This window comes from Silene latifolia, chromosome X (genome assembly GCF_048544455.1).
Source record: "Silene latifolia isolate original U9 population chromosome X, ASM4854445v1, whole genome shotgun sequence".
Taxonomy (NCBI): domain Eukaryota; kingdom Viridiplantae; phylum Streptophyta; class Magnoliopsida; order Caryophyllales; family Caryophyllaceae; genus Silene; species Silene latifolia.
In genome coordinates, this window is record NC_133537.1 from 269376438 (window position 1) to 269384209 (window position 7772).

General features: G+C 40.0%; 1 long non-coding RNA gene across 1 annotated transcript; it reads left to right on the forward strand.

Moving 5' to 3' along the window:
• The first annotated feature begins 575 nt into the window (after positions 1 to 575).
• LOC141621804 (uncharacterized) lies at positions 576 to 4247 on the forward strand. The gene is made up of 3 exons (XR_012532684.1): positions 576 to 738; positions 2894 to 2973; positions 3633 to 4247. It is a non-coding gene; the product is annotated as an uncharacterized LOC141621804 (long non-coding RNA).
• The last annotated feature ends 3525 nt before the right edge of the window (positions 4248 to 7772 follow it).

The window sequence follows — 7772 nt, forward strand, 5'->3', positions numbered from 1 at the left end:
GAAGAATTATGGTTTATGGAAGCACATGATGACTCACTATGTGAAGGTTTGTAACACTGCTGTTTTATGTGTCATTATTCTATGAAATGTGGGATTGGTAGTAGCATGATAGTAGTATTACGTAAGTGATATAAAAGTGCTTTCAGTTTAGGTTTGGGTGAACTTCGGGACGAAGTTCTTTTAAGGAGGTAAGACTATAATACCCCGTATTTTAATAAACGCTAGTAATAGAAATACACAGTAGCATATTGTACATTATAGTAATATGTCATATTATGTTATATACTATAATATAAAAACAAACTCATCTAGCAATATACTATACGGGTCTAATAATAATAATCGGTTATTATTTAATTGTCGTAGCAAAAAAAGGGGAAAGGCGATAATCGGTAGAAATAAAGTATTATATTATATTATAATACGTATTATATACCCATTGTATTATTATAATAATATATACCTATTATATATATATATATATATATATATATATATATATATATATATATATATATATATATCCCCTCCCCTTCCTGTGTTTTCCTTATTCACACAAAAACCAAAAAAAAACCAAAAAAAAAAGAACCGAGGGGAAGAGAACATTGGGGCTGCTGCTGCTTGCTTGGAACTCACGGTCCTCATCATCTCCGTACTTCGTACTCCGTCACCGTTATCATCATCATCATCATCGTTTTATTACTTTTTCCATCGTTACCGTGCCCTAAATTAGCTAAGGTAAGTTCTGCGACTATAAGACCGTTTTATATCGGAAATTGCTAGTATTATCACCAGTAAACTTAGTCGGTAGGATATATTACCTGGGGTTCGGTTTAGCGGGTTAAAACAGGTCATAATGCTCTGCTTTAGTACGGTTTTGGCAAAACTTCATCGAGACCATGCATCTTATGTAGTCGAAATTAGGGTGCGAGATTGATGTAGTGCGTCGGGTGGTGGTTGGGCCACGTAGTTATAATTTATTCTGTTCAGGTTGTTGTTGTTGCGGCGTCGCCGTATTTTAGGTCCTCTGTCTTAATATCGTGAGAGGATGAGAGCGAGGCGTCTGGTGGGTCGTAGTGTGGTGACTGGCGAGGGAGTCGTGGTGTTGGCGTCGAGTTTAGTGGTGGTCCGTGGGGTGGTTGTTGGGTTATGCGTGATGAATGGTGGTGTGCGTGGTGTGGGTGTGAAGGTGCATAGGATATGTTAGAGGTGATGGGTATGTATGGTAATCAATGGATATGGTACGGTCTATTAAGCATCTGGGTTGTGAGTTATAGTCACTACTACAATTATGGGCTAAGAGGATGGTTCAAAACCGTCCTTATTACTTAAATAAACCGTCCTTAATTCACCTGTCCTCGTTGGCTAAGAGGACGGTTAAGATAAAGTCAAACCGTCTTCTTTGGTTTTTAAAAGCAGGACGGTTGTCTATGTGAACCGTCTTCTTTTTATTTTCTGGTGTGAATGGATTGCTCGTCGTTAAAGCTTTCAACCAAAACAATATTTCTAACTCTACAAACTACTCTTTAGTGGAGTGGTAAGTAAAGGTCGGATCCCAAGGGATGAGTATTGATTTAGGATTTCAATTGCAAGTAGCTATTTCTTAGGTTGTCATAAATTTGGGTTGAGATGAGATGTAATCTAGACTAATCAACAAGATGTATGTAAATTAAGGAAAACAAAGCAAAGCAATAAAAGGGGTTTGTAAGCAATTGATTAGGGGCACTAGGGTGTCATGAGTTCATAAGGGAATCATGGAAATAGATCATACAAACATGTTCTCAAATAGATGCAAGCAACTTATTGTTCTGATGGAATCGACTTAGTGTATATCTTACAATTCCTGGAAGATATTGGTCCCAGAGCCGAGTCGATCAAGACTTTACAACACCTACAAGTCGACTTATTCTCTTCCTGTTCAACTCTATGCATGGTCTAACAAGGCTTGAGTTGGCTTTTATCTTACAAGTCACATTGAAAAGATAAGAGATGGGTAAAAAAATGCAAGGTTTCATAGTCATTTCATCAAACATAACATGTGCATAGGTTTAAATCACAACAAGCAAGCATTTGATTATGAAAGAATAATAATTTAAGCATAGATCTAATCCCATGATTGATTCCCCTAATTCCCCATTAACCTAGCCAAGAGACTATTCACTCATGGTCATGTTTAACATGCTAATAAGGATGTCAATCACATTAACAAAGCAAAACATGATGAACAAGTGATGTAATTAACAATAATTAAGCAAAGGTAAAAGGGATTATAACTACTTGAGATGATCCAAATAATTAAGCAAATAATAATAGAAGTAAACTTGATGATTGATGGAAGGTTGTCAATCCTCCAATAAACCCCAAATAATCTTCTAATTACTAAACTAAAACTAAGAACAATTGAGAGATTTAGGAAAGATTAAGATGTGATTAATATTTAAATGTGTATTACAACTTAGATTAAGACTAAATTAAGAGAGATTAGTACTTGATTATGAAATGATTAAGAGATGCCTTCTATCTAGCTAGTACAATAGGGTATTTATACTAAGGATTATTGTAATACCCGTCCTTTTAGGGAACCGTTGACCAACGTTGACCGACCTTGAGGGCATGTGATAGTCTTTGGGAATTCGTGCAAGGGATGCCTCGTGTAGTGATAGACCTTGGGATGAGTGCTACTCGATCTAGTCGGGGCCACTCGATCGAGTAGCTTGGGTACTCGATCGAGTAGGGGCCAATCGATCGAGTAGGTTGGTTACTCGATCGAGTAGCGTCTTTACAGCGAGGGTTTATAATTGTGTTTTGATAGAATCGCAAATCATTTTCGCCTCCTTCCTTCCGATCTAGATGTCACCTTACCTCTTTTCCTTCACCTTAATTCCTTCCATAGGAGCCTTGGAGGATGCTTGTGCCTTGGGGATAGGTTGCTTGAGTCGGGTAGCGGTCTTGACGCCGATATACGATGCGTAGGTATGTCATCATCATCATCTTTGTCATTGTTGTTCCTTGTGGAATTTTGGTGGTAGTAATAGGCTTTTATGTTGTTTGTATAAGAGTTTTGCTTGCTTGGTTGATATCATGTGATTGAACAAGGAATCGCTGCGATTGGCTAAAGGTAGGTTCGCCTACTTAGTTTCTATTGGTTGTTTAGTGTGTCGGTTGTTGTGCTGATTGTAGTGTCAGTGTGGTTGATTGATTATGGTAGTCGGTTGGTGTTGAATTGTTTCATTTGTTGTTGTTGTGGTGCAGCTGATTGTGAATGATTGTCTATGTTTCTCGAGGTGCGTCCTCGGCTGAGTGGAGTCACTTGCGGGAGTGGCTTCACGCCCTAGTTTCGCCCTCCGTGGAACCCGCCACGGGAAGGGATGTGCACATTAATGGGATAAGGTTATCGCTCGATATGATGAGCGGGGCTTAGGTGGGAACGGTTGCGGTCCCCCACTGGCAGGGCTGGTCCATTGGATAGTCGGTGACGGTGATTGGCTGGAGTGGTTGTGACCTGTGTGTGTGCTTGGTTGTATTTGTAGTATGCTGGCAGTTGATGTTGTGTCTTGCCTTAGTTACTGACCTTGTGTGGTTGTTTCTTGTTTGTTTCTGTTGTATCTGCCGTGATCCCTTATGGTGAGCAGTCGGTCTTAGCAGGTGATGTCTTGGATGGTAGCCGGAGTCTTGGCGGGATTAGTCTTCACGAGTCATGACAGGAGTAGTTTACATAGTGTTGATGAGTTGTATCGTTTGTATCAGTAGTTTTGGTTTAATCACTTGTAAAGTAACTATAAATGTTCTTTTATCGACTTTTGATGATTGCTTTCCTCGGACAACCGAGATGGCAATGCCTTTATATGCTAAGGAAGGTCTTGTTAAGGCTCCTTGCTATTTGGGGTTGTTACAAAGTGGTATCAGAGAATAAAGCCTCAGGCGTACCCTTACGGTGGTTTGGCCCCTTGGTACGTGAGGCCATATGCTGGAGCCGGTGGTGATGTAGGTCTTGGTACATCAGGAGCAGGAACTTCGGGTGGTGGTGGAGATGAGGATGTCGTGATGGACGAGCAGCAGCAGCAGGAGTGATACTCCGTTCCTTTCTTTTATGTTTTGTAGTTTTGATGGATGTTAGTTGTTTCGGTCGGTATTTTCTTTTGGAACATGGTTGTATCGGTGGCCATAAGGCCGTACTTGCTTATTTTGAACTTGTTTTTACAGGATTGGTAGTCGGGATATCATCCTGACTCGTGGTTATGCGATTATATAGCTTGTGTTTGAAATTTACAACATTTTTTACCTGAAGCCACTCGATCGAGTGCCCCTCACTCGATCGAGTAGCTGCAAGTGTGTCTACTCAAGGCGTATTCTGATCTCGGGAAACTCGATCGAGTAGCTAAGATACTCGATCAAGTAGGGCCAGCTCGATCGAGTGCTTACCCACTCGATCGTGTGACACTGTTACAGGAACTTTTCGAAAATTAAATTGTTTGAATGCTTTTATTATTGGATGTTTCGATATTTATCATGATTGTTGAAGGTCAGTAGCATGTTTTGGTCACATTATTAGTTATGTTTTTACTCGTGCTTGCATTATAAATGAAGTTTTGTAAGATATAGGTGTGACGGGACGATGACATGTATCGTTACCGGAACTTGATATGCAAGTAATGCTGTTTAAATTTCATTTTTGTATATGTATATATCGTTGGCTTGTGAGTAGTGGTCATGTGGCATCAGTGGTCAGGGATGAACATGGATTTTTAGCAATTCACGCTGTTTTAGTAGTAATTGTATCGCCTTTTGTCTGTATGCGCATACCATCTGTCATGGTTTACCGATTGCTATGTTTATAATATCCTCACTTCTTCCATGTGGTTGTATAATATCAAGTTATTGAGAAGCTGCTAGTTGTCACCGTATATGTGCATGTATGGGACCGTGAGGTAGTATGCAATCTCAATAGTTTACGGTTGTAGTGGTTGTGGTCACGTAATGTCCGTGTGTAAAGTGGCATGTGTATATGAATTAATATTAGTGGTGGTTCATGAGTATTGTCAATAAGATGTTATAGGTGTCGGGTTAAGGGACAGGGAAGTCGTCTGATTGTGAAAACTTCGGGGACGAAGTTCCTTTTTAGAAGGGAAGAGTAATGTAGCAAAAGAAAAAGCCGAAATTATAACAATTTTGCCGTATGCTTATAATATTTTGTAATATCTCTGTTACATTCCAAGTACGAGTTTATGATTGTTTTAATAATTTTGGTTGAGGAAATTGTATATTTAAGTGAGAATGAGTAATTGTCGAACAAGATGACATGTCGTTATAATTTATTTTCAATAGTCTTTTGCTATGTTATAATGAGAGTTTTGTGTCATGAGCAGTAGCGAGGTTGTCGGTAGTGGTTTTGCGTTGTGCGGTTATGAATCCATATATTGTTGTGAATCTGTGATAGGACCGTTGTGTTGCATGTTTGGTATTGGTAATTACGACCAGTGAAAGTATAGTCTCGAAGTTGCGTTGATGCATGTCTGAATAATTCGATGTAGTAGTATAACCGATAGTCGAGTTGGTCGTGTTGGTGCATGTTATGTGTTCGGTAACTCAAGTAGTGGTTCGTTGAGGCTTGGGTGTGTGGTGTGTGTTAGGAAATTGACGATGATGATGTTTGATGGACATACATAGTGGGGATAATATTTTTGAGTAGTTTTGTTGACGTGTGTCGGGTAAACGGTGGTGTCGAACTTAGTTTCTTGCCGTGTGGTTGGGGAAGGATGAGTCGAACTTCGGGGACGAAGTTCTTTTTAAGGGGGGAAGACTGTAATACCCGTCCTTTTAGGGACCCATTGACTAACGTTGACCGACCTTGGGGGCATGTGATAGTCATTGGGAATTCGTGCAAGGGATGCCTCGTGTAGTGATAGACTTGGGATTAGTGGTACTCGATCTAGTCGGGGCTACTTGATCGAGTAGCTTGGTTACTCGATCGAGTAGGGGCCACTCGATCGAGTAGATTGGTTACTCGATCAAGTAGCGTCTCTACAACGAGGGTTTATAATCGTGTCGTGTTTTGATAGAATCGCGAATCATTTCCGCCTCCTTCCTTCAGACCTAGATGTCGCCTTACCTCTTTTCCTTCACTTTAATTCCTTCCATGAGAGCCTTGGAGGATGCTTGTGCCTTGGGGATAGGTTGCTTGAGTCGGGTAGCGGTCTTGACGCCGATATACGATGCGTAGGTATGTCATCATCATCATCTTTGTCATTGTTGTTCCTTGTGGCATTGTGGTGGTAGTAATAGGCTTTTATGATGTTTGTGTAAGGTTTTGCTTGCTTGGTTGATGTCATGTGATTGAACAAGGAATCGCTGCGATTGGCTAAAGGTAGGTTCGCCTACTCAGTTTCTGTTGGTTGTTTAATGTGTCGGTTGTTGTGCTGATTGTAGTGTCAGTGTGGTTGATTGATTATGGTAGTCGGTTGGTGTTGTGTTGTTTCGTTTGTTGTTGTTGTGGTGCAGCTAATTGTGAATGATTGTCTATGGTTCTCGAGGTGTGTCCTCGGCTAAGTGGTGTCACTTGCGGGAGTGGCTTCATGCCCTAGTTTCGCCCTCCGTGGAACCCACCACGGGAGTGGATGTGCACATTAATGGGACAGGGTTATCACTCGATATGATGAGCAGGGCTTAAGTGGGAACGGCTGCGGTCCCCCACTAGCAGGGCTGGTCCAGTGGACAGTCGGTGACGGTGATTGGCTGGAGTGGTTGTGACCTGTGTGTGTGCTTGGTTGTATTTGTAGTATGCTGGTAGTTAATGTTGTGTCTTGCCTCAGTTACTGACCTTGTGTGGTTGTTTCTTGTTTGTTTCTGTTGTGTCTGCCGTGATCCCTTATGGTGAGCAGTCAGTCTTAGCAGGTGATGTCTTGGATGATAGCCGGAGTTTTGGCGGGATGAGTCTTCACGAGTCATGACAGGAGTAGTTTACATAGTGTTGATGAGTTGTATCGTTTGTATCAGTAGTTTTGGTTTAATCACTTGTAAAGTAACTATAAATGTTCTTTTATCGACTTTTGATGATTGCTTTCCTCGGGCAACAGAGATGGTAACGCCTTTATTGTTGGAGTTAATGTCCTCCACAATAGTGCGTTTACATAACAAATCTCATTAATGGAATATCATCAGATATTTAATTATTTGATCCTCGTCAGTTGATTAACGTAAATCGATAACGGTTGGCTAACTAGAGTTTGACGTTATTGTCGTGAGACGGCGGTGATCAACTGACCCCTTTCGGTCACACCTAAAGGAACGAACCCCAATTGACAACTAATTAATTGTATAAGATACAATTTATTTAGTCCCTTGATTTATAAACTAAAAGGTTAGTCGATTATTTTTAGAGAGATTTTGAGTTGCGAACTCGAGAAGCAGCAGTTAGTATTTAATTACGCGATAATTAAATAATAAATTTTATGAGACGGGTTTTATTTAATTAATTGTTAACTCACTAAAATTGTACTAATTGATTAATGTGATTAATATTAGTACGTAAATAATATGTGTAGTGGTACACGTATATTTACGGAGTGATTTGGACGAATTAATTATGGAAGTATTTAAACATGAAACGATGTTTAAATTAAAATTACACGTATTTGTGGGACAAATATAAGAACCAATATGGACCCGTAAATGGGCAAGTGGACCGTGTAAAATAGAGTAGTGGATGATTAGGAACATAATCATTTCAGCTTACTTTATATACTTCCATAAGTTATCTTATTATAGATTTTGCA